Genomic DNA, 26,373 nt, shown 5'->3' with positions numbered 1-26,373 from the left:
GTGTGCAAAAGTACTTTCCTTATGGGACCTTGCTCAGTCCCCGCCCACGGAGACCCAACGAGGCAGGTGTGAGTATTATCCCCATTTCACAGACAAGGACACAGAGGCTGAGTGAGATTAAGATGCTTGGCCACAGGCCCCCAACACAGCTGGGTGTTACACCAGGCCTCCTGCTGCCGCTGGGCCCTGGGGTGTCTCCCGTGTGAGCACGGGGTGGGGGAAATCAAACAGTGGGGCAGTGCAAGCAACTATGGCTTCTAGGGGAGATGGGGGAAGTCCGGGCTCTCTCTGCACATGCCCCACCCCTGGGGGACCCCACTGCCCCGCTCCCGGTCTGCAGGATGGACCTCTGGTGTTTCCCGGGGGAGGTGGAAGGAGGGTGGTGGGCGTAGATAGACCGTTGACGGTGCTCCGGGACACATGTGTCAAACACAAGGCCCGCGGGCCAAATCCGTCCTGCCAGGCCTTGCAATGTGGCCCGCACCGCGCTGTCATCACTGCACTCCGCTGCGTTTCCATCACAATGACAGTTTATGACTGTTCAGTAAACCATTCGGCCTGCGATTTAGGCTGGATTTTAGATTTTGGCCCTTCTCTGATTGAGTTCGACACCCCTACTCTAGGAGGTGCCGCTGGACAGGACCTTCCCTGCCCTTTGTGCTAGGTAACTCCCGAGGCACATCCTGATAAAGTGGTCAGGCCCAAACGATGACTTCCGGACAAGCTGTCCACCCAGACCTACCTCCCCATTCCGTGCATTGGGAATTCTTTGTGCTATTCTCTAATTTACTAGAGGCCCAGTGCACGAGATTCATGCACTTGTGGGGGTAAGGGGTCCCTCAGCCTGGCCTGTGCCCTCTTGCAGTCTGGGAGCCCTCAGGGGATGTCCAACTGATGGCTTAGGCCCGTTCCCTGTGGGCCTAAGCCAGCAGTCGGACATCCTCAGCTCTGCCACAGAGTGGGAGACGCTCTCGCCATGGCTGCTGCATGCGCCAGCTGTGAGCCCCACTCGGGGCTTCTGGCTGAGCAGCGCTCCCCCTGTGGGAGCACACTGACCACCAGGGGGGCATCTCCTGCATTGAGTATCTGCCCCCTGGTGGTCAGTTTGTGTCATAGTGACCGGTTGTTCGGCTGTTCGGTCTATTTGCATATTAGCCTTTTATCATATAGGAGGATTGTATATGTTGCATTTTTCTATCATAAGGAACAAAAAAGATAGGAAGGAAGAACAAGAAGGAAGGAAGAACAGGAAGGAAGGAAGGAAGGAAGGAAGGAAGGAAGGAAGGAAGGAAGAAAGGAAGGAAGGAAAAGAGAGGGGGGAAGCATAATACAATTCCATTTTTAATTAAATTATATATGAGGTTATACACCAAATGTTAACAATTGTTCTCTCTGCTGGAATTATGAATTATCTTCTTCTTCTTCATTATACTTTTTGTGTTTCTAATTGGTGGGGGAAACCACAGTTATTAAAGAAAGAAATGCCTTGGGTTCTAGGCTCCTTTCCTCCCACTCAGCCACTCTGACCCTGCCCCGGGCACATGGTTTCGCTGAGCCTCCTCGCTCCTGGCAACACCGAGGGCTATGGCGGCGGTGAGGCCAGAGGAGCTGGCGCCTGAGGAGGCCCCTGTGGTGCCCAGTCCCCGTGTGCTTGTCCTCACCCAACACTCAGGCACCCGGAGGCGATGCACGAAGCCCTCACACCCCTCAGAGCTGCTCAAGGGACATGCACACCCCCGAAGGACAGCCAGCCAGGCTTTCTGGCCCCCAGCACGCACTCCCAGGCACACCAGCGCTCCGTGCCCACGTGCACAAATGCAGCACACGGTGTGCGCGTGAGCACACGCGCTGTAACCTGCATGGGGCGGCCCGTCGACCGGGTGGGTGAGAGGAGAGAGCCCGGTCCCTCTCCAAGATAAACACAGGAAGCGAGGATCCCACAGTGTCAGGGTGAGGTTGGGAGCCATCCATAAACTCCAGGCGGAGGTGGGGGTGGGCGGGAGGAGGGAGAGGGGCCTGGAGCCGGGAGGGAGAGTGTGGGAGTCTGAGCAGGGGCCGGAGTTTGACATCTGCTGTCTTAGGTTCAAATGTGAAAAGTTGAAGCCATGACTCAGCTTGGGGGCCGTCTTGACTCTGTCTGTCTGTCTGTCTGTCTGGGACAGCACCTCCCACCCCCGCCTCGCTTCTCGCTCCCCAGCCCTGAGCTCAGTGAACTGTGTCCGGGCCGTTGGAGGCCCGGGGCGGGGGGGGGGGGCGGGGGGGGAGGGTGCCCAGCTGAGCCCCCCCTTCCCCCCCCAGCACTGGGGAAGCCAGAGCCTATGCTCCGCAGAGGTTCGGTAAATGAATGAGTGCATGGAAAGAAACCATCATCTTGGATTCCGGGATGTTCCCTAATCCAGCGCACGCTTCCTGGAGCAGCTTGTATCTCTGAGAGATTATCCTGGGCCCACCCCAGCCTCCCCTCTGGAGCTGAAGCCCCTGATCTGCCGAGCCCACGGCCCTAGCGGGGGGCGGGGAGGTTGGGGGGGGGGGCTGTGGCTGGGCCAGAGGGGCGAAGGCACAGGGCCAGCCCCTGAGGGGCCGCCCCCACATGGTTTTGGATGAATGAGCCATCACCGTGCGCCCGGTACTTTACATCAGACTTAGATACTTTTCTGGAACAAAGCGAGGACAGAGGGGACGCTTTATCATTTCTCCTCAGCCACCCAACCATCTCAGTTTGCCTGCAAGGTCCCGTGGCCAGAGGCAGCCGTGCCTCCTCCGGGCCTCCTGCCATCGCCCTCCCCGGTGGTGGGTACCAGTGGGTGCCAGGGTGGTGGCAGATGGAAACTTTGTAAAAAATATAGTTACTGAGATTTCCCATTCAATCCATGGGCAAGCGGATTGAATGGATCCCTTCTGAGCATGACCGCCTGCTCACCTCTGGCTGTCATAAGCCTCCAACCCCACAGCTGGAGGCTCCTCCGACCCCCTTCCAGCAGCCAGGGAGCCTGGTCCACCCCGCCCGCCCCTGCTGTGCCAATCTGGGCAAGCCCTCAAGTCAACACGCCCGGCCCCGCTCCCAGCCCCAGCTGCTCCAGGCCCTTCACCTGGGCTCAGCTCCCCGCCACCACCATTTCATTGGCTCCTCCTGCAGTCCAGGCGATAGGAAGATTGTTCATTTCGACAACGAGGAAACTGAGGCCCAAGAAGGTCACACAGACAAGTGGGAAGCAGAGCCCCACCCAGCCCCAGGTCTGCAGCTTCCAGATCCAACCCCCTCTCCCAGCGCCAGCTCCTGCCTCTGCCAAGGCTGCTGGGCGGTGGTGGTGACAGCACCAGGGCCGTGACAGAGGGACCCCAGGGCCTTCCTTGTCGTCTCCGCCCCAGGACTAGCTCAGCCTTGGGCCCCAGACTCACACCTTCTTGGGGCCCATAGGGAGCAGCCTGGCCTGTCCCTGCTGGTCCCTCACGCAGCTCTCCCTTTTCCTTTTCACTTATTCCTGTCAGCCACGTGGTTCTTCTTTCAGATGCTCGAGTTCCTGTTCTTTCCTACCCTGGGAATCTTATGGTTACTTCTATTTTCCTTGTTAAAAAAAGTATTCACTGGATAGATGGACGGGTGGTTGGTTGGATGGGTGTATGGATGAGTGGGTGAATGGACAGGTGGATAGATGGACGGGTGGTTGGTTGGATGGGTGGATGGATGGATGGATGGATGGATGGGTGGATGGGTGGATGGATGGATGGATGGATGGATGGGTGGATGGATGGATGGATGGATGGATGGATGGATGGATGGGTGGATGGATGGGTGGGTGGGTGGGTGGGTGGGTGGATGGATGGATGGATGGATGGGTGGATGGTTAGGTAGGTGGGTAAATGGGCAGGTGAGTAAGTGAGTGGATGAATAGGTAGATGGGTGAGTGAACAGGTAATTGAGTTAGGGGATGGAAGAGGGTGGCAGAGGTAGCATGGGTGGATGGATCGGATGGATGGATGGAAGGATGGGTGGATGAATGTGTGGATGGATGGGCGGATGAATGTGTGGATGGACAGACAGGATGGAGGGTGAGAAGGGCAGATGTTGCTTCAGTTCTGCTGAGACTCGGGCCTCTCTGTACCACCTAATGACTCACCTGCTGTTTCACACCCACCCACCAGGCTGCCCTCCCCCACGGGACAGGGAACAACTGGGAGACCGCAGCCCTTCTCTGCGGCCCACCCATCTTGAGTCCTGTCAGGGGCTTCCTGACAGCTCCCCCAGGTGTGCAACGGGACCCCCAGATCAGGCTCTGTCCTCTGCCCGAATGCCTCAGCAGCTCCAGCCCCTCACTGGCCACAGCAGCCCCTGCTTTTCGTGTGTGTGTGTGTGTGTGTGTGTGTGAGATATATCTCCTCAGTTACCCTGAAAGTAAAACCAAAACTGAGAATTTATCTCAGATAACACTGCAATTTCAACTTAATGAGCTAAAGTTACATTTTGACAACTAGATATTGAACTTTGAAAACTAAAACGTTGCCTTGAAGAGTTCCAAAGTAATTTAAATAAATTGTGAAAGGACACCCACCCCAACTAAAACACGACGTAGTTAAGAGATCCTTGTTCACCCCCCCCAAAATCAGCCAGAATGTCTTTAGACTGATTAGCTAAACAAGCGCCAGTGTGCAAAGAATAAAATGCAGCAAGCAATCATTTGATGGGGGGTGGAAATGTGGGGGGACAGGTCATTGGGTCAGCAGGACCTTAGGGGAATGTGCCAGACCCCCCTCCCTCCCAATTCCCTTACCCTGAGCCAGAGAGATGGGAGCGAGACCCTCCTCCCTGCGCCCCTCCCAGGGGTGGCGATGGGCTGCCCTGTGAGCCCCCTGCTGGCCTGTTCGGGGATGGCTCTCCCGAAGCACCTCCCGGGCTGGGCCCTCACACCAGGGCCTCACTGGACCCTCACACACACACCGTGAAGGGAGCAGTATGGTGACCCCATTTCTCAGATGCAGAAACTGAGGTTCAAAGCCAGAACGTGGCAGGCACAGGATCAAGATCTGTTCAAGAATCTCTCTCATGTCCCCACAAAGTAGAAGAAAGAACTGCAGTTCAGAGGGGCCGTACAGCCATTGAGGACAGAGCTGAGCCTCAGTTGTACAAATTCTAGTGCCAGTGAATGGGACAGACCGTGGCTGGCAGAGCCTGCACGTGGGGATGGGAGTGCTGACTAGATGGGGAGGGAAAGGAGACACCGGGAGGGCTTCCTGGAGGAGGAGTGGGGGGGGCACCGACTAACACAGAGGATCTGGCAGACCCGTGTCCTTAGAAATTCCCATGGAGGTGGAGAGAAAGCAAAGGACCCTCTGCTGTCTCCCCCTGAGATTTCTTGTGCAGATGGGTCCCGGAGTAGCCCCTGGCCCCCCAACTTTGAAAACTACCCCCCTTGCAGGGCCAAAGGGGCAGAAGCAGCCAGCAGCCTCCCATCAAGCCTTGACAAGAGTTGTCACCAGCACAGATCCAGCCGGGGGTGGGTGGCCCGTCTGGCCTCAGCCCCAGTGTTTACCTGTTTGGGCTGTTGCTGGAACCATCCATCTGGGTGAAGGATCACACAGTCTCCTTCCCCCTGCCTCCCCCTCGACTCTCCTGCCCCCTGGCCCCCCAGCAGGCATCCGTGTCCGGAGATCTTCACCATCTCAGGCCGCATAGATGCTGCCTCCCTGCATAGCTGGCTCCTTCCCGCCAGCCCCCGGGCAGGTTTCCGGTCAGCCAGCCCCTGCCCCACTCGCCAGGCCCTCTTCCCTGCTGGGCTGTGTGTGTTTACGCCTGTTCTCACCCAGCCACTGGATTCCACTTAATTAAAAACTACACTGAGCGCCCAGGAACATCAGCAACACAGTAACGGCTTTGCAGACCCCTGTGTGCGGACCCTGTGCTAAGTAGCCACTTTACACCCATTCGCTCTGGATCCTCACCTTCGGGGTGTCCATGAAGACAGAGAGGCGGTCACATTTCTGCCCGGCCAGTGAGGTGGGGGAGTTCCCATACCGGTGGTCCCCAGACCTCGGGTACCGGAGCCACTCATGCTGTCCCAGGAAGCCAGGGAGATGGGACAGCTACGGAGAGGGCCCCATCTCAGCCCTCGCAGAGAGATAGGGTCCCAGGCAGACCAGTGGTCTGTGAGCACGTGCGTGTATGTGTGTGTGTGTGTGTGTGTGTGTGTGCACACGCCCCACGAAGGACACGCAGTCAGGGGCAGCGAGTGCCGTGTGCGAAGAGACTGGCAGCGTCCTTAAGGCCTTTCTGGAGCACCCCCTTCCGGGAGCCCCCTGGTCACTGGGTTCCCCACCGCTTCTCGCGCCCTGCAGCCAAGCTCACGCATTAGACACATTCCACCTGCTGGCACCTTTCTGAGCACACGCTGTCTCACCCGGGGGTCCCAGGCCCCCTGAGGCAGGGTCATGCCTGCTGTTCCCCGCCTGCCCTCCTCCAGCCCCGGGTTCGGAACAATCGTGAACATATAATAAACGTTCCGTCAAAAGCCATTATGGCTGCTGACAGGCTGGTGGGTCCCACAGGTGTGAGGCGAACAGCAGGGCAGGATGGGAATTGTCTGAACGCAGCAGGTGCTCCGAACGCGGTGGTTCAGGCCACCCTGCTCCCTCCCGCTCCTGCCGTCAGCCCCAGAGGTCACAGGGGACAGAGGTGGGTGGGGGTGGGGGAACCCAATCCCCCAGCGTTCCCACTGGTGGTCGGGACATGGGGGGATCTTGGAGTCTCCCGCCCTCTGTCTCCTGTGGGGCTCCCGTGGCGTGGATGAAGGTCAGGGGCTCTGAGGTGAGTCCCAGCTCTGCCCCGGCCACTGTGAGCGAGCTGCCGTGGCCCCACAGGAGCGAAGGCCCTGGGAGCAGTTACTTGTCTGTGAACTTGTCCTGGGGAGTAAAGGAGACGCGAGTGCATGGCTCTGCACAGGACTCATGTCTCAGCAAACGTGACTCAGGCGACCATCGCTCATTACCGTAAAAACGCCCCTTCCTCCAGGAAGCCCCCTCTGGTTGACCCTAAGGGAGAGGAGTGTTTCTCCGTCTGCCTCTGCTCAGCAGCCTCCAGCTCATGGTCCTTCATCTCTCAGTTTGGAGATGAACAATGAAAACTCGCTGGCCCCTGAGCCAGCGAGATCTTGTACAGTTTAATTGCTATCGTTGGAGGGTCATTTCTGGGCCCTGGGGGATGGGGAGTGGGGAGCATGTTGTGTAAATGCCCCTGCGGCTGTGGGATGTGCTGGCGGTCAGCTGAGTCACAGGGGAGTCCTCGGCTCTGGTGCTGGCTGCGCCCCATGCCCGCACCCAGGACACCAGGCTGCCTCACCGGGCCGCCTGGGCACATGGAGGCCGGGACACCTGCTGCCCTCAGGCCCGAGGCCATTCTACCTGCTGCACCCTCTGTTCACACTCTGCCCTGTGACCCTGGTGGATGGGGCTGGGGCATGAGCTGGGGGCAATTGAAGGCGTGGCCACATGGCCTGGGGATGCAGGAGGGCTGGTCTCCAGGAGACCCTGTGGCCTCTGCCTGGAGGCCTGGTCAAGTCACTTATGAGCGTGGAGACAGAGGAGCCCTGGACACTACTGCCAGGCCTGGCTGGCTGGCGTGGAAGGAACAGCCCCTGGGAGACGGGCTGCCATCATTCAGGTAGGAAAAGGGAAGGACCGAGCAGAACATCCAGCCATAGATGCTCACCCCCACCCCCACCCATTCGTGCTTCTTCATTTTATCTTCTCCGGGGGCCACCCCACCATCAGAAATCCCCCCTCCAGCAGAAGTTCCTGGGAGATGCTTTGTCTAGCTCGCCACTGTGTCCCCCATGCCTAGGATACTGCCTGGCACATAGTAGGTGCTCAGTAAAGATCTGCGTACTCATGGCCACATGAGTGCACCATCTCATTCCGTCTGCACAGCCACCTTCACGGCAGGTGTGACCAGTTTCGCTTTGGAGATGGGGAAGCTGAGGCTCCAAAAAACAAAGGGGACTTGGTCAGCTTACACACCTGGCCACCCGTGGAGCCTGATTCAAGCCCGGGTCTCTCATCTCCTGACCACAGGCCTTGCCAAGGTGCGTGATGACACCACCTGGCTGTCCAGTCGAAGAAAAGAAAAGGACGCACACTTCGGCTCATCAGCTTCTACCGCCTGGTGAATAATGGTGGCCCTGGAGTTAAGGCTATCTGTGGGCCAACTCCTTACATTATAGCCTCGGTCTCCCATCTGCCTCTTAAAAGGACGGGTGTTCAATGGACACCAGAGACCAAGAGTGAGGGCCGGGGGGGCAGGGAGGGGCAGGATGCAGGGGCGTCACACTTGTTGCTTGTGTGCTGTGTGCCCTGGGCACTGCTCTCAGCCTTTCCACGCATCTTCTCACCGGATCCTCACAGCCATCCGGGGACACTCCGCATCTTCTCCCGAGGACGGATGAGGAAGCTGAGCCCAACAGGTTGAGCCACTCGCCCCAGGTCACTCACCCAGCTGGGAAGCCAGCACGGGGCCTCCGGTGCCCTGTCCCCAGAGCCCACCCACCACCCACTCTCCCATGCCGGCGGGAGGGGCTGGACTCTAATCCCAGTGCCACCACGGACCAGCTGTGTGATCTTGGGCTAGTTGCTTAACCTCTCTGAGCCTCCGCTTCCTCGGCTATGAGGTGCGGGCTTTGATACCCAGCTTGCAGGGGTGCTGGGGGCCCTCGCTGAAGCAACGGGCACAGAGAACGTGCCCCAGGCCTGGCACATGGAAGAGGGACGACAGATGATGCTGGCACTTGGCGGCTCAAGTGCCTGGCTTACGGCGAGTGTGCCACAACGGGGATTTCCGCTCCCGGTTCATTTTCTAGAAACACGGGGACCGTTACAAGTCGGTGAAACCACCCCACACCAGCCTCTGATCCTCTCTGCACACCTGCATGGTGCCTGGGGCTCGGTCCTTTCGCCAGAAGCTCTGCTCCTGGGGAACATGCAGACCCCACGGTGGGAATGGGGTCGCATTCCATTCCATTTCACAGATGAGGAAACTGAGGCCCAGAGAGAGGAGACTGGCCAGGGCAATGCCAAAGCCCAGGGTGGAAGCCAGGCCCAGGGCTTTCTCTGGGGCTTGGGCCCAGCGGGCCTCCCCAGGGACCACCCTTGCCCCCCTGCCCCCTGCCCCCTTCCCATCGGAGAGGCCCAGACCGGGGCCAGGCTGGGAATGTGCTGGGGGGAGGCCCGCCCGCGTCACGGCCGTGTGTAAGTGTTTTATTGTTTGCCCGAAGAGGTGTGAATGAAGTAATGGGCCTTCTCCGGCACTCCATCCGTCTAGGGCTGACAGCCGTGCTCCGAGCCCCGGGCTGCTCTGTATAAACGCTGTCACCCTGCCATCCCCGAGCAGGCAGCTTCCTCCGGGAAACTGTAATCAGGGCCTCCCGCACCCGCAGCTGGCCCTGTCCGCAGCTCGTAAATCACCGCCTTCCCGGAAAGCAGAGGGAGAGACAGACAGGGTGACGGGGAGACAGACGGACGAGGCCCAGCAAGGAAGAGACAACTGGGACGGGTGGGGAGAGAGGGAGGCAGTGAGGGTCCGCACGGAGGAGGCACGGGCAGAAGGGGACAGACGGACAGACCGGCGAGAGTGGCTGAAAGAAGCAAAGGGAGAGAGAGAAAGAGGCCGGAGGGGAGGCGGACAGATGTGGAAGACAGGAGGGAGAAGACAGAAAGGAGAGACTCGCGAAGAGGGGCCTCAGAGAAAAGAGAGGAGAAGGAGGGACAGACACGGAGGCAGAGGAGACATGGAGGCAGGGAGAAGGGCAGAAACGGAGGCCAGGAGGAAAGTACGCAAACATCAGGGACAGAAGAGTGAAAAGGAGGAAAGAAAGGGAAGAACAGCAGAGTGAGACAAAGAAGGAAGGAGAGAGAGGGGTGCATACCAGACAGGGGCCTCAGATGGGAACCAGGCAGGGGCCCAAGCAATGGGCAGCTGGTCCAGAGCATTTCCTGGAAAGGGCACCAAGGGAGCTGCCCCTCACCCCACCCCGACAGGGTCCCCACGTCCCGGGCTGGGCTGGGCTGGGTCCCTCCCAGCACCCGGGCACTTCTCCCTCAACACCTCACCCAGGGGACTGTGCAGCCAGTCAGAGGGAGGTGCTGCGGGGCGGGGGGAGGGGGGGGGACGCCCAAGGAGGGTGCCGGAGAGAAGAGGAGAGAGGAGGCTACAGCCCCCGGGACTTCCAATCCACGGGCCTCCATTCCACACCCCTCTCACCTGGGAGGTCACAGGGATCTTTATGGGCTGACAGGTGACTCCCCAGCAGCCGTGAAGATCCCTGGGCCTTGTAGCCACCAGCGTGCACCACGCTCTCACGCCCCTGCGCACGCGCACACACACACACACACACACACACACACGCACACACATATGCACGCACACACACATGCCCAGGAGTGGGTGCCCTTGCCCACCTGCAGAGGATGTCGGTGGGGGACAGGGGTGCTGGTTCCCAGGCCCGGCTGGCCAGGCTACCTTAGCCCTGGCGGCCGCAGCAAAGGCCTTCCAGAACCGGCAGAGAGTGCTGCAGGCGGCAGGCAGGCCAGCGAGGAATTCTTTTCCCAGCCTCAGTCCCGAAAGTTGATTAAAAACAAACAAACAAAAACTAAACAAAACAAAAAAAGAAACCCTCTCACAAGGTTCTGTCTTCTGGACATGAGGTCTAGTCAGGGAGACGATCAGCAATGAGCAAGTAGAGGGCATCACACAATGACAGGTCTAAACCGGGGAAAGTTCCTCAAAGGTGGGCAGAGAAGAGGACCTTGGACAAGGAACTGAGGACAGTGAGAGGGTCGGGTGTGCCAGGTGTGGTGCAGGGAACGGCCCTTGGGGGGCGGGGGCGGGGGGGCTCAGCCAGCTTCTTCGGAGGACAGAGGAAGCAGGAGCGGCTGGAACAGGGTGGGCTGGAGAAGGTGCTGGGAGGGGAAGCCAGAGACATGCGGGTGAGCCATCCTGCTGGGAGGAGATGAAAGGTGAGGACTGAGAACGGCTGTTGGAGCGCCCCTCGGAGGCCCGTGGAGACCTGACAGCAGTTTGGGGACAGCGGTGGTCCATGGCGTGATGAGAGAAGAGGAACCGCAAACGGCGAGTGTGGACAGTTCTTTGGGGGAGTTTGGATAAAACAAAATATGGTACGGGGGGGGGGGGGGGGGGGGTGTGGAATCAAGAGAGAGCTTTTTAAAAACAACGTTAAAATTTTGTTTTTTGAATCCTTTTATATTTACAGGGAAGTACAATAGCAAAGATACCACAGAGAGTTCCCGTATGCCCTTCACACCGCTTCCTGGGACGCTAGCGTGGTCTCTAACCTCAGTTCATTTGTCAAAACGGAGACCCTGGCATTGGGGCACCCATGCCATCAGCCAGCCTACAGGCTTGATCCCGAGGTCGCCAGGCCTTCCACACAAGCTCTCGCTCTGCTTGGGAGCCGGCCCACCCGGACACCACGCTGCCTTTCGGAGAGGGTGGCTTTGCGTTTTGTGTTTTTGACTCTGGCGGCCTCGCTGCCTATGCTGACGGGGATGGCCTGGTACGTGTGAGTGAGACGGGTGATTGCCAGGGATGCCCTCCGACAGGTGAGGGGCCCTCCTGGCCCCTGACCCCCTGTGCCACACGGAGGCCATGCAAACACACCGGGGCCACCTCTCACATGTGAATGATGCTGCCTGCTCACAGCTGCCTCTGCATACACATGCGTTTCAGGACTCCTCCCCCAAGAGAGAAGCAGCCCCAGAGGCAAGTAGGGGAGCTGAGGAGCGGGGCGCAGAGGACCTCTCTGAGGCCAGCGGTGTCAGCAGGGGAGGTCCTGAACACGGGTCCCGGCTTGGCGGTGGCAACTGTCAGTCCGTCTCTCCATCGCAGCCGGTGTATTCTGGGCATCGCAGGTGGCAGAGCTGCACAGGGCAGACCTGGAAAACAGAGAGGGGACAAAAGCGTGCACCCCAGCGCACCGGCTCTGGGACTTGGGAGGTGCCAGGGGGGTGTGGTGAAGCACAGTCCGAGCAGAAGGGCAGGTCAGAGACACAGGAAGGGCCACACCGGAGATCTGGCCGGGCTGGGGCTGGGGCAGCAGGCGGGCCCACCGTGTCCTAGGAGGGGGTTGTGGTTAGCCCCAGCCCGCCCTCCTCTGAGCATTCCCTACCATTTGATTGATGTGCAGCGTGAAGTTTGCTGTTTTCAGCCAACCATGTTAATATCTCCACAATAAAATGAATGAACGGAGAGACAAATAAATGGATCCTCTTTTGCTATTTAAGGAGGGAAGCCTCCAACATCTTGATGTCTGCTTGCAGAGCTCAGGTTTGCTCAGAGCCAGCCACTGGGACCCAGGTCCAGCACTCACTCGGGCGCTCTCTCTCTCTCTCTCTTTCTCTCTCTCTCTCTCTCTCTCTCTCTCTCTCTCTCTCTCTCTCTCTCTCTCTCTCTCTCTCACACACACACACACACACACACACACGCGACAACTGGCTGCCCATCCCCCACCCCCTCCTGGAAACCAGGACTTCACCCTAAAACAAGCCGACAGTCCCTTATCTGAAACCCTTGGGGCCACATAGCTCAGACTTCAGAGCGTTCCAGGGCTCAGAAGGGTGACCGGCCCGCATTCCACAGCGTGTATAACCACACCTGGCTCTCTGCACGCACACACGCTAATGTTTCTTGGGGGAGAGGCATGAATATTCACAGTAGGTGGGAAAAGCAAAGGCCATAAATACCCTCCGACAGCTCCAGGGGTTTTAGGGACGCGTGTGCAGGGAAAGCCTGGCTCCTGGGCTTCTGGGGTTTCAGCGTGGTGGGTAGGACCTCTCGGGAGGTGCCCGGAGGGTGGGCTGCTCAGCCCCCACGACAAGACGTTTGTCCATTTGTGACAGATGCTGGAGCCCTGTTCTCCTCAGGGGAGCAGGCGGGGAGAACACACACACACACACACACACACACACACGCATGTCTTAGCCACACCCAGACTCACATATCAGGGACATGTCTTGCGTCTCTGAACCCTTGAGGGGCCACAGAGGCATTGCTTGAACCCTCTGACAACATCCCACCAGTGGTCACCCAGGGGTTGACCCCATCCTTCCTCCTCCTTCTTACCTCCCCTCCCCCTCCCCCTCCCCCTCCTCCTCCCCCTTCTTCTCCTCCCCGAGAGAATCAGAATGGAGTGGCCATGGAGCTCCCATTCAGCAGCAGCATTCCTGAGTAGGAACTGCTCTCATGCTGTGAGCTTAGGCCACTTCTGGGTCTGATGGGAGGACCACGTCCCAGCTTCAGGCATCCCTGCTGCAGGCCAGTGAGTGCACTTGACCTGGCGGTTCTCTGCCCCTGCCCCCCCGGAAAGGGTGAACCTGGTCAGGGCTGCAGGCGCCCACACTCTCATCTTCCCTTGGAGTCCGATTTCTTTTCTATTTATTTCCCCATTCATTATTTTAAATGTCCCCCCCCAGCATTCTGAAAAAGATTGGCAATTTAAATTTTTTAATTTTGGGATCATTGAATCTTACAGAAAAGTGGCAAAACAGTACAAGGAGCTCCTGTCTGTCCTTTATCCATCCCCATCAGCTGGGACGTTTTACCACAGGGATGTAGTCACAGCCACATTTTTCCTGAACGTTTTGGAAGTAGGCTGGTGACGCTGCTCGTTGCCTCCTTCATATTTCCAGGTATATTTCCTAAGAACCAAGATCTTCTCTTTTGTAACCACAGAACGCATACTTCTACGACCCAGGAAATTTAACATTGACAAAACGCTTTCCTCTAATCCACATGTGTCAAACACAAGGCCCGCGGGCCAAATCCGTCCCGCCAGGCCTTGCAATGTGGCCCGCACCGCGCTGTCATCACTGCACTCCGCTGCGTTTCCATCACAATGACAGTTTATGACTGTTCAATAAACCATTCGGCCCGCGATTTAGGCTGGATTTTAGATTTTGGCCCCTTCTCTGATTGAGTTCGACACCCCTAAATCCATCGTTCTCCCACGAGGATTTAAGTCACTTCTCTTATGGTTCCTAGGACAGACTGGCTGTGTTTCGGGGTCAACGTGAGTGCCAGTCATGTCTCCTGTGGGTTAGTCTGGACTGCAGACACAAACCATGCTGAGAGTTCTCAAACCATGCGCCACGGAACCCTAGGGGTTCCGCCCAGGGAGAGGCGGCAGGCAGTACTCCGGAGGGGGATCCGTTTGAAGGAAACAAATCCACTTTAAAGAAAAAGGTGGGAAACCATGGAGAGGCCTGTCTCTCCCGTTTCCATTTGAGGGTGGGCGCCTCAGAGAGGTTAAGCTGCCTTTGCACGATACACGGGGACTTAACGGTTAGTCGAGCAGGGTCTAAAACCGAGTCATTTATTCTTTCAACTGATGTTTCTCAAACACCCGCAGGGAGGCAGGGAGGCGGGGAGGCGGGGAGGCGGGGAGACGTTGCACCCAGGCGTCCCAGAGATGGCAACCATCCAGCCGCCGTCCAGAAGCCGCCTGGCCGCGCAGGGCCAGGCCCCGGTCCCCTGCGCGGCTCTGCCGGGTGGGCTCTGAGCTTACTCACATTCTGGTCCAGGGACCCCAGAGGAGGGAAAACAGCCTGTGAACCAGCAGGAGCGCTTCCAAGAACAATAGTGTGCTTTTAACAAACATTTGTTCTATCAGCAAATTTCTGAAAATTCAACAAACATCGGTCCATTCAACAAATATTTGTTCTCCCGCCAGTGTTGACTCAGTCCCTGCCCTGTGCCTACTGCTGGGCGGGGACCGGGCAGGGTGCGAGGGCCGGAGGTGCCCAGCCAAGGGCTGGACTGGGAGAAGGTCCTCTTCACTCCCTCCCGGCCTGCCCCTGCCCCCCACAGCACAGCTGAAGGGACAGGGCGACCCAGCTCCTTCCCCCAACTCCTCCTTCAGAAACAAACCCTTCGCCTTGTCTGAGGGACCCCTCGGCCCCTGACCAACAGGGCCAGAGCCTGCTTTCCAGAGAGCAACTCGGCGAGTTATTAGAAAAGTCTCGAACCTTCGATTCCACTTCTGGGAATGCCATCCACAGGACCCATCACAGGATGTGTCCGGGGTTAGCCTCAGAGATTGCTTATAAGAGTGAAAAACAGTAACTGGATGTCTGCTGTGGAGGGAACCCCGGCTCTTCTGAGCCCAAGAAGCAAGGTGTCCCTGACAACCACAGGGAGGAGGGGGCGGAATGTCAGGCCAGACATTTTATTCCCAATAGATTAAAGGAAAAAAACAAAAAAAACAAAAAAAACTTTCCAGATGGGACTCATGGGGTGAGCTCCATTTTCAAGAAATACATACACGCATAGAAAGAAGTCTGATCGGCTCTACTCTAGAAAAGTTAAAAATGAATGATCTCCACGCAGAAGAATTACAAGTGATTTAAAACAGTTTTTTCTTAATTGCGCTCTCCTGATTTACTAACTTTGCCGCAACGAATATGGATTAGTATTATAATTAGAAAATAATACACGGAGTGTAACCTTTCCATTAAACGCGATGGAGCGGCAGTGATTAATCCTTCCCCTGGTATTTCTTATACAACACTCAGCTGCAAACCTTTATTACAGACACGACACCATTTCTAGAAATTCGCCCAAGGAAAACACATAACCCTCAACCCCAAGTGGCAGTCCTGAGGATCACGTCAGCCCTGCTGGGTCTGGGGCTCCACACCCTGTGCTTCCCATGTACATGCACATGTGTGTGCAGGCAGATGTGTACACAGATGTGCCTCTTGGGGCTGGGCATGCTCCCCACGGATGGCAAAGTAAGGACCGGGGCCGCCATTCGCACCCAGAGGAAAGAATGACCTTTGACTGGTAGGAGAATTGGGCTCACTGAGACTTCCTCCCCACCCTCTCCATCACACCCCAGTTCTTTAAAAAAAAAAAACAACAAAAAAAACCCCAAAACATATATTTTTATTGATTTCAGAGAGGAAGGGAGAGGGAGAGAGAGATAGAAACATCAATGATGAGAGAGCATCGTGGATCCGCTACCCGCTGCATGCCCCCTCCTGGGGATCGAGCCAGCCACCTAGTATGTGTTCTGACCTGGAATCTAACTGTTCTTAGGCCAGTGCTCAACCACTGAGCTACACAGGCTGGGCTGAATACACATATTCTTAACAGCAAGGCCATGGCGAGGAGAAAATCAGAGGCAAAGCGATTGAAGGTACCAGGGGTGACCTCCTGTGTCTGCAGCATCCCTGGTGGGAGGGCCCCACAGGTGCTCCGACACAGAGCAGACTCCCAAGTTCACTGCCTCGGGGTGTGCCATACCCACGTGCACATGTGCTCTTGGTGGGATGCACATGTACTCACACATGTGGGCAGCGAGGCAGCGTGCAAAGAGACAGGTGCCCGGCGCCCATGCCCAGCATAGCTGTGAATCTGGGCAAGCTGTAGGCTCTCTGAGCCTTTGTTTCTCCCGGGAAGCAGGGAGGACGAGGTGGCTGTGACTTACGGGTTGTACAATGCTATCCTCATTGAAGGGCTTCCGTGTACACAGCGGGCAAAAGTAGGTCTACCGTTGTGAGTGCATGAAAGCTTATTCTTGATTATCATTTATTAATTATTGTCTTACTTCCCAGACAAGCAACCGCAAACCTACTCTTGCCCGCCCGTGTATATTTGCTCATATTATAAAAATAACGGTAAGTCATCGCAGACACAGGCCCTGCCTCTCCTCTGCCCCAGCTAAATACCCTGGGACATTATTCAACAGACCCTGCTCTGCTCACCTCCCTCCTCGGTGCCTGCATCATGTTAATTACAGAGTCGCCGCTCTGGAAACGGTCCTGGAAGTTACCTAGTCCAAGAGGCATGAGCGTTTCTGTCCCGCAGAGGGGGGCCCTGACTCAGCGCAGCGGGGACTGCGGGGGCCGAGCCCACCTGTGGGCACGCGGCTTTGGCAGTGCAGGGAGGAGGGCACCAGCCTCTGATGCGGAGCCAGGGTGGGAGCCTCAAGCAGGAGGAATCAACAGACCCAGGAACTCCCACTAGCTCGCCCCAGCGAGGGGCGGGGCGGCCCGGGGGCCCTGCTGGCGGAGCCGGCCGGGCTGGGATTTATGGGCCCCTCTTGGACACGTTAAAGATCACATTAAGTGCAATAAATGTAGATCACGCTCCTAAATAAGCTGAGATTTATCCCCGGATCCTCTCGGCAGGGGCCAGCCCCATAAATCCTGCCCAAGCCGGGTCCCCCTCGGCCAAGCTGTGGGGGAGGGGAGACAAGAGGGGCGAAGGGTGAAGAGGGGGGAGCGGTTCCAGGTACTGAAAGCATGTTGCTGACGGGGGCTCTTGACGAAGGGGAAGACAGGGGGTGGGGTACAGATGGGGCTCAGGCTGCCCTCCCCGCTCCCAGGCCCTTCCTCCCTCTCCCTTGCCCCCGCCCCAGCCTCCTCCCCCTGCTCCTGCCCACCCTACCTCTCCTGGCCCTGCCTGCTATGATCTTGTCATAGACATCAAAACAATAAGGACTCCGATGTTGGGAAAGAATCTGCAGCTTCCACATGGGAAGCTGAGCCCCCCACCCCCCAATCTGCCTTTGTCCGTGCTGGGGGAGGGCCATCCCCGAGGAAAAATGTATTGTAGGAAAATGCAAATTTACAGACCCATAAATTAGGGGCGATTAGTCACGTTGCAACCTATCTTCAAAGGATTCTTTCAAGGCTGCCGGCTCCTTCCTTTAAGTGTCTGTTTATAGCTCCGTAACTTCCAGACTGAGAGGCTGGGAGGCCCCACCGAGGGCCCGAGAAAAAGGGAGAGGGCCTGTCCTTAACCAGCCTGGAGAGGGAAACACCCCCGAAAGATCATCAGAGTCATCTGGATTGTGTTGATTGAACAAACCATAGGCCAGGTACCGTCCCAACATTGGGGAGGCAACCAGACAGGACCCCTGGACCCCCGCGGAGTTCATGGCGTGTGCGTGCGTGCGTGTGTGTGTGTGTGTGTGTGTGTGTGTGTGTGTTGGAGGGGGTTGACAGTGGTCAGATTCCTTCTGGTTCCAGGTTGACTGGATGTGATCTATGGGCAACTGTCTCCAGGCACATCCACTGCTACATGTCAGGGGCAGGCCTGCGTGCATGATGGCGAAAGGAAGGGCAAATCAACAAGAGATGGGCCGAAACCGGTTTGGCTCAGTGGTAGAGTGTCGGTCTGCAGACTGCAAGGTCCCAGGTTTGATTCCGGTCAAGGGCATGTACATAGGTTGCAGGCACATCCCTGGTAGGGGGTGTGCAAGAGGCAGCTGGTCGATGTTTCTCTCTTATTGACGTTTCTAGCTCTCTATCCCTCTCCCTTTCTCTCTGTGAAAAATCAATAAAATATATTTTTTAAAAACAAACAAACACAAACAAAAAAAACGAAAACAAAAAAACAAAAAAATAAGAGATGGGATTTTCAAAAAAGGAAAAGCAAAATCAATATAAATGTCATGGTTTCTCCAGTGTTCCCAAAGAACAAATACAAAGTTTGGCCTTCGTTGAACTGATGGCCCCAGAGTCCTCCGCTCTGTGACCTGGATCCAATCACTCAGCTACTCAGCACCTCCAGTGCCATTGACCACAGGCAGACAAGCAGGCGGAGCCCACGCCCTGACCGCTGGGACCCGGGAGGAATCTCTTCCAAGGGTGAGAAGAGGCCTGCTGGACGCCCTCCACCCGCTGTTCAGAGCCGCGTGACCTTCACACGTTTCCCCAGGCCGTTCCTGCCCCCGGGTCTCTGCTCCTCTGTCCCCTCTGCCTCGATGCCCTCGCCCCTCTTCTCTACCCAGCACACGTCTACTCATCCTACAACGCCCAACTTTTATCCGGGACTTAGTGCGTTGTGTTGTGAATTAGCCGTTGGTGTGTCTGCTGCCCACACTGGATTGTCAACTCCTTCAGGGCTAGGGTTACAGTTTATTGGCCCAATTCTTAGAGCCATGCACCATGCCTGGCACTCAGATGCTGCTCCATCGTTGTTTGCAGAATGAGTGGCCTGAATGAATTGGGCAGATAAATGACCTTGACCATCACGGTCATAGTTACTGCAGGCCGAGCATTCGCTGACTGCTGAACACCTTACCTACCGCAAACCTGCCAGGGAGGTTTTTATAATCACCATTTTACATGAGGAAAACTTTAGCCTGGAAAGGTTGAGGGCTTGTCCAAGGGCAAAGAGCTGGTAATCCATAGGACCCGGGTCCATTCGATGATCTATTCACACGCTCAGTTCTCCCTTCTAAATGATAACGTCTATCAGGGCAGGGACTATTGCACTCAAATCTGGATACCCTCCCCCCACCAGGACCCAGTAATATGTGCACAGATTTGAATGACAGAATGAATGAATGTGAAACCAACAATGAACTGAATGATTCTCAAATCAACTGCCAGATTCCAGTGCTGTGCCAAGCTATATTGGAGGCAAAAGCAAAGGGGAAAAAGTATATCCATATATTCATCTTTAAATATTTTTAATAGTTAAATTTTCTAGAACATCTATAATAATAAAAGCGTTATGTACTACTGGACGACTTTCCAGATGAAGCCAGAGCTGCAAGGGAAGCCCGGGTGCCGGAGGGAAGCCAATGCCGGTAGCGGGGGAAGGAAGGAGGCCTACTTTTGCATGAATTCCATGCACCAGGCCTCTAGTTAAATAATATTGAACTATTACTTTATTAGTACTCACATTATTTTAAGTTTGGATATGTTAATTATATCCTAACTAGAATTTACTACAATATTGCTTCCTGGCTTGAGTAGAAGCCAACTCATCAGTACAAATCAAAACCCAGAATCTTCTTACTGGCTTGTTTCATTTTCCACCGAGAGTCACAGTTTGTTGTAACTGTTTATCTTGAGTACTGAGTTTTTTTGGTGCCCCCTTAAATTCTGTGCCTGAGTCAAGTACCTCCCTCAGCTCACCCCACCCTGGCCCTGCTGAGTCTCAGACAAGGAAGGGAGAGGAAAAAGGGGCCTGATTCTCTCCTCTGGGTACAGAGACACACAGATGCAGCTTCTTTGCCCGGCAGAATGTGATAAGCACCAAAAAACACGGAAATGTTTCTGACTTTTGACCTAGCAAAATTCCACCTCTTGAGGCGTGGCTAAAGAAACCAAGAGAGCCAAACCGAGTGTCCTTTACAAGGATGTTCATCTCCGTGTTATTTACAACACCGTGATGTTGGAAATAACCTGCCTGCCCAAGACTAGGAGATTTGTTCTGAAGAATTCTGTTTATCCATGCGATAAAAGGCAAGGCAGCTGTTTTGAATCATGTTTTTTCAAAATAATATTTCTGAGGAATATTTAATGACATGGGAAAATATTCAAGATGCCTTTCGTGAAAAATGCACTATGAGAACCATATATTCTAAGCTATTTCGTTTCTTAAAAACATATTTGTTTTGGAAAAAAATGAAATACATAAAAATGTTAACAGCGATTATCTCTGGGTGATGGAATTACGAGTGAAAAAAATTTTTTTCTTCCTTCTTCTTTTTTTTTCCTCCTTTTTTTTTTTTGGTATGTCTTCTTTCTCCTGTTTTCAATATCTCCAATGACTTTGTATTCATTTTATAATAGGGAATTAAAATATTTTTTCTTGCTTATATTAAGATATAATTGACATGTTAAAAATAATTTTAATTGATCCAAATGGGTCTATACTCCAGACTGGCCTAAGAGAGCAGGGAATATGTCTGCTTTGTTCCTTGTTACACTCTCAGTGCTCATGGGAAGACCTAGCACATAGTAGGTATTCAATACACATTGATTGAGTAACTACTTATGAATAAATGCTCATTTTACTGATGAAGACTCTTGGTTGAGACACAGAAACCTAACTTGGTTCGAGGAAAAAGGTAAAGTGTTGACTCACAGGTGAAGCTCCCAGCTTTGAGGGACCAGTTTTGGGGGATCAGGGCCATCCATCTGCATTGATTCACCCCTGGTTTCAGCTCCCGGATTGCCTCCTCCCTGCGCCACTGGATCCCAAAAGGACAGATTCCCTGTCATCTCACCTACCATCTCTTTGCCAGCCCTGTTAGTAACGCTAAACTTCAGTACGGCCACACCCAGCACCCTTAAAAAGATTTCTTTTTTTAAATTTTGCACACTCCCTATCCATTCATAGGGAGGGATGTATAGAGCTGGCGACACTTGAATTTTTAGTAATTTAAAAGGTTCTAAAGTTAAAAGTCAGATAGTTCCCAGGGTAACCAGACAGCAGTGGCTACCGGTCGAAGACGTTCCCTGAAGTTGGCTGACGTGACATCTCTCCCACCCCAGTATGTGCACCCCCACCTGTTGGCTAGAGCCATTTGACATTGACGTTTACCATTCCTGCAGCTCCCAGTGACGCGGGAGGCATTAGCTATTTGGATAACAGGCTTAAGCTGTCTGATGCAAGCAGGCCATGGAGTTCCCAAGGTTATCTGATTTCTGCACCCGGGGGGATTTCAGGGTGTGGGTGCCACCACTGGAAGCAGTACACGTGTCCTTTGATAGTTCTGCTGCAAGGACTGAATTTAGGTCAGAGAAGAAGGAGTCCTTGCACCAGGCACTCTATTGGATGACTTCATATACATAACCTTTACACCAAGGCAAAAACAAGGCTGTAATGATAATGATCCCATTTTACAGATGAGAAAATTGAGACTCACGTTTGAGAGTTCACACGGTGAACTCGGCCAAATGTCAGAGCTGGGTTCCAAACACAGGGGTTCTGACTCCAAGTCCTGGAATATTTCCATGCCCCAAGTATTTCCCCGGGGGACATAAAAGCCGACAGATGGTATGCCAAAAAGGACTTTTTTGGATAAAGCACTCTGGGAAATGTTGCACACTAGTTCTCCCGCTTGGAAAGTCACACATTCCTTAGCATATTAAAGGCTCTGAGAAGTCCTGCATGGAAGGAACAGTATTGCTTTTGTGCAATCTCATTTTTGCCTAAATGTATTTGACTGCATAGCTTTTTTCTTTCTAAAAGTGTATCTTGAGAAACATAGTATGGGCATCACTGTGTTAAGCGCCCAACGCCTGTGTTCACGCATTGTAACAGCAGCTTCCCAATGTTTGCACGTGAGTGCTTGACATCCATGGGAAGTGTGTCTCCACTAATTTTAGCTCCCATTGTTATAAATATCAAAGCCGCGGAGACACAGAGGGGATTCGGAATTATCACGGCTTTCCCTCACTCCCTTTTGGGGAGTTTCTTGAATGAAAGAGAAAGGCACGGAGTTAAAGCACCAGCCCCGAAATGGCCCATGACTCACAGCTTCGGTGCCTGAGAAATATCACGGCCTGTGGAAACAATGATAGCGCGATGGACTGTGACTTCTACAGGCATTTCTGTTTCCTTTGTGATTTCAACCAGGGATAACGTTAAGGGGAAAGGCACAAGGGACATTGCTTTCTATATCTGTGTCCGACCCACGTGGTTCCTGTGGAAACCATGCTCCTGCTGTGCCTACCACGTTGGCAGCCTCAGAATCTATCCCTCTGGACATAGCAATGGGTCCAAGGGTGGGCAGTGGACCCAAAGGCAGCCAGGCAATCAAGTTCCTACCAAAAAGTCAGATGGATGGAGTCTGGGAGAAAGGAACCTGGGAGATGATAAGCATCGTGGACCTAGGCAGGTTGGCAAAGCTGTCTTTCTCACACTGCGGAGGAAAGCATCTCTGAGGTTTAAACCAACACAGAAGGAAGCAGAGCTGAAAACTAGAGCGAGAGGAACAGGAAAGACAGCCAGGGTCCCTGGGTCCAGCCAGGCCCGGCACTGCGAATCCCCAGTTTTCTCAATGATGTGAGCCTGTGCGTTCTTCTTTTTTTGCTTATGCTCACTGAGGTTGTGTGTCTAATCACATTTCTGGATGCATTTGGAAATTTGTACCCCAACATGGAAAACTATAAAACCGAGGTGAGGTGGGGTGGGTGTGGCTAGGAGGAGGATAGTAAGAAATTAGATCCGTGAAATAGGGTGAGGTCAGATCACTGAACCTTGTAGACCAAGCATGTCAAACTCAAAGGCTACCACGGGCCAAATAAACAAAAGCTTCAATTTGGGCCACAAAACACACACACACACAAAAGCTTCAGTTTTCATAGAAACATGGGTTTATTTCGATAGAGACAGGCTGAATACAGCAAACAAGTCAGCCCAAGACTAATGACATGGCAATCGGCTGCTAAAATATTCTCTGCTAGTATTAGTGGAGAGGAATGGTGCGCCTGCCTGGAAATGAATGCAACACGATTATGGTCACCAGCCATTGGCGAACGTTGCAGTTGTTATTAATAATTATGTATAACAGGATATGGTAAAAATCAAGTTATGAAATTTCTATTAAAACGTTTCTTACATACCATTATACGTGTTATATTTTATATTATAAAAATATTTGTTGTGGGCCACATGTGTTCCTGTGGGCCTCGAGTTTGACATGCTTGCTGTAGACCAAGCACGGGTTTTGAGTGCTGTCCTGAGTGCGATGGGTAGCTTTCCTCTGTCCACACGACCCTCTGCTCAACCTCTGGGCTCCTCAGCGCGCTATGGCCTGCTTCTGGGCATGTCCCTTCCGGGACAGGAAACTCATCGGAATGTCAGCTGACTCAGGGCTGGGAATCTGTATTTTAAAGATGGTTTTACAGGCAGGCACGTTGGGAAACCACTAGAGATATGATCCTTTTTTTCCTCCTGGATTCTGACCTCATCCAGCAGTGAGAAGTTTGTTTGGAGTTCAGCAGTCCTGGGGGTGCAGCTGGCTCTGCTGGACACTAGCTGTGTGGCCTTGGGCAAGCCACTGCACCTCTCTGAGCCTGCGTCACGTCTGAAAAAGAGAGACCAGAATCCCTGCCCATAGGAAAAGGGGGGGAACTAGCTGAGAACACTGTCCTGTGCCTGGTAAGAGCAGGTGCTCAGTAAATTGTCATTGTCACCGACGCTGCTGTGACTGCACATATGTGGCTATCTGGTCCCCAAACACAGGCCCCACCTACCTCCCCCATCCAAGGCGGTGTCTCCCTGCTCAGGACATTCATACTGTCCACCCCAGCTCCCAACATCCGCTGCGAACTCCTTCCCCCTCCTGCCAGGGCCTCCGGCATACTCACTTCTTCCATGGGGCGTCCCAGCGCTGACCTCACCCCGGGCCCTATCAGCTGAGCCCTGGGCAGCATCTCTCCTACTATCTCAGCTCCCCACACCCAGCGGGGCCCCGGTGGGGCTGGGCAGGGGCCGGCCCTGTGTCTGCAGCCCAGGCAGCCTGAGCTGTCTCTGACTCGGGCACAGAGTGAGGAGGACGCAGGCGTGGGTGCCTGACAGGTCATTTCCTGTGCTGTGAATGGGGACCACAACCTCCCCCCCCCCCCCCCCCACACACAGGGCTCCTGAGAGGACTCAGTGGAGCAGCGGGTATAAAGTCCTCAGTCAACAGGAGGTGTCGTTGTCATTCTTCCCAGAGCCTGGTGTCTCCTGAGACTAAGGCGATAGGAGTCTTGTCAATGGGACTCGGGGCAGGAAGCAGATGCTCTTCTGGCGTGGCAGGAGGGGTGAAGGCAGGAGGGGTGAAGGCAGGAGGGGTAAAGGCAGGAGGGGTGAAGGCAGGAGGGGTAAAGGCAGGAGGCTAATTTTCCCAGGGCCAGCCGTCCTCCTGTGTCTGTCTGTCTGTCTGTAATACTCCAGAGCATTCTAGATCTAGAATAGGGGTGTCGAACTCAATCAGAGAAGAGGCCAAAATCTAAAATCCAGCCTAAATCGCGGGCCGAATGGTTTACTGAACAGTCATAAACTGTCATTGTGATGGAAACGCAGCGGAGTGCAGTGATGACAGCGAGGTGCGGGCCACATTGCAAGGCCTGGCGGGACGGATTTGGCCCGCAGGCCTTGTGTTTGACACATGTGATCTAGAAGGTTCCTCAGGGGACTCGCCCAATCCTCTCCCTGTGAAAAGAGAGGAAACGTGGGCGGCACCAAGCCAAGGCGGGGGAAGGTGGGGATGGGATGCAAGGCAGCTTGGGCTGCGAAGGCCTATCCGTGCACAAATTTTGTGCATTGGGCCTCTAGTAATAATAACCCCCCACCCCCCACGGCATTTTAACTCTGATTATTTCTGGATGGCAGATGGGTGTGGAGCTTATTTCCCCCCCTCTTTTGTGTTTCTCTGCTTTTCTTCATTTTGTGCAGAGAGCACACGTCACTTATGTAAGACACTCCTCACCCGCCCACCTTGCTGCATGCTTACATAGATTCCAGGCCCTGGTCCAGGTGACTCTTTCTGCCCTCTGCCCACCTAGGTGCCTGTGTGCCCCTCGCCGTGGCTGCCAGGGGAGGGCTCTACCACTTAGCAGCTCTGTGACCCCAGGCAAGCTCTCAATCTCTCTGAGTACAGCTTCCCCTTCTAGAAGAGTGGCACGGCCACAGAACACATTCTGGGGTCCTCAGAAGGATTAGCAAATAGGATGGATTTAATTTACTTTGTGCAAAGCCTAGCACATCGCAAGCATCTAGGGACATGTAACATATATATGTATCTCTCTACATAAACATACATGTATACAGGTATTATACATTCATTATACACAGATATGTATATATAGGCTGTCTGATGCTTCCAGTTATGATTCTTTCACTTTATCATGGTGTGAAAACGATAGACATTCAGAGGAAATGTATTTCGCATTTTGAGCTTTGATCTTTTCCTGAACGAGAGGTATGAGGTCCGATACACTCTCGGGATGCTGGGCAGCGACTGCCAGTCAGTCGTGATCATGAGGAGAAGGAAACAATACTCCACAGTGTGCTGTGTTGCCTGTGATTTTTGGATATTGTGTTCTGAGAACATTCAAGATAGGCTAGGCTAAGCTATGGTATGTTAAGTGCATTTTTTATTTACAATATTTCCACTAAAGATATTTACAACTTAGTGAGTTTATTGAGATATAGTCCCATTATAAGTTGAGAATATATACACTAGAGGTCTGGTGCATGAAAATTCCCTCAGTCTGGCCTGTCCCCTCTCACAGTCTAGGAGCCCTCAGGGGTGGGAGGGGACAGCCCGTCACACCTCTGCTGCTGCCACTGCCTCGGCTGGCCCTGGTTACCTGAGTCTCAGGTGGCCCAGGGTGGCTGAGCAGCCAACATCTGAGGCTTGCCTGTGCCTTTGGCCAGCCCTGGATGGCTGGGAGCTGAGGGAACTGGGGGACTCTGGAGGCAGGGCTGAGGGGAATGGGCACCGCCATCTTGTGGCTGTGGCTGCCGCCATCTTTGAAGGTGGGGCAATCAATTAGCATATTCCTTCCTTATTGGCTGTGGGCGCCGCCATCTTTGCAACAGCATGAGGGTCAATTAGCATAATCCCTCTTTATTAG

This window comes from Pipistrellus kuhlii, unplaced genomic scaffold (genome assembly GCF_014108245.1).
Source record: "Pipistrellus kuhlii isolate mPipKuh1 unplaced genomic scaffold, mPipKuh1.p scaffold_m20_p_2, whole genome shotgun sequence".
In the NCBI taxonomy this organism is placed as follows: domain Eukaryota; kingdom Metazoa; phylum Chordata; class Mammalia; order Chiroptera; family Vespertilionidae; genus Pipistrellus; species Pipistrellus kuhlii.
This window is presented reverse-complemented; position numbering follows the sequence as displayed.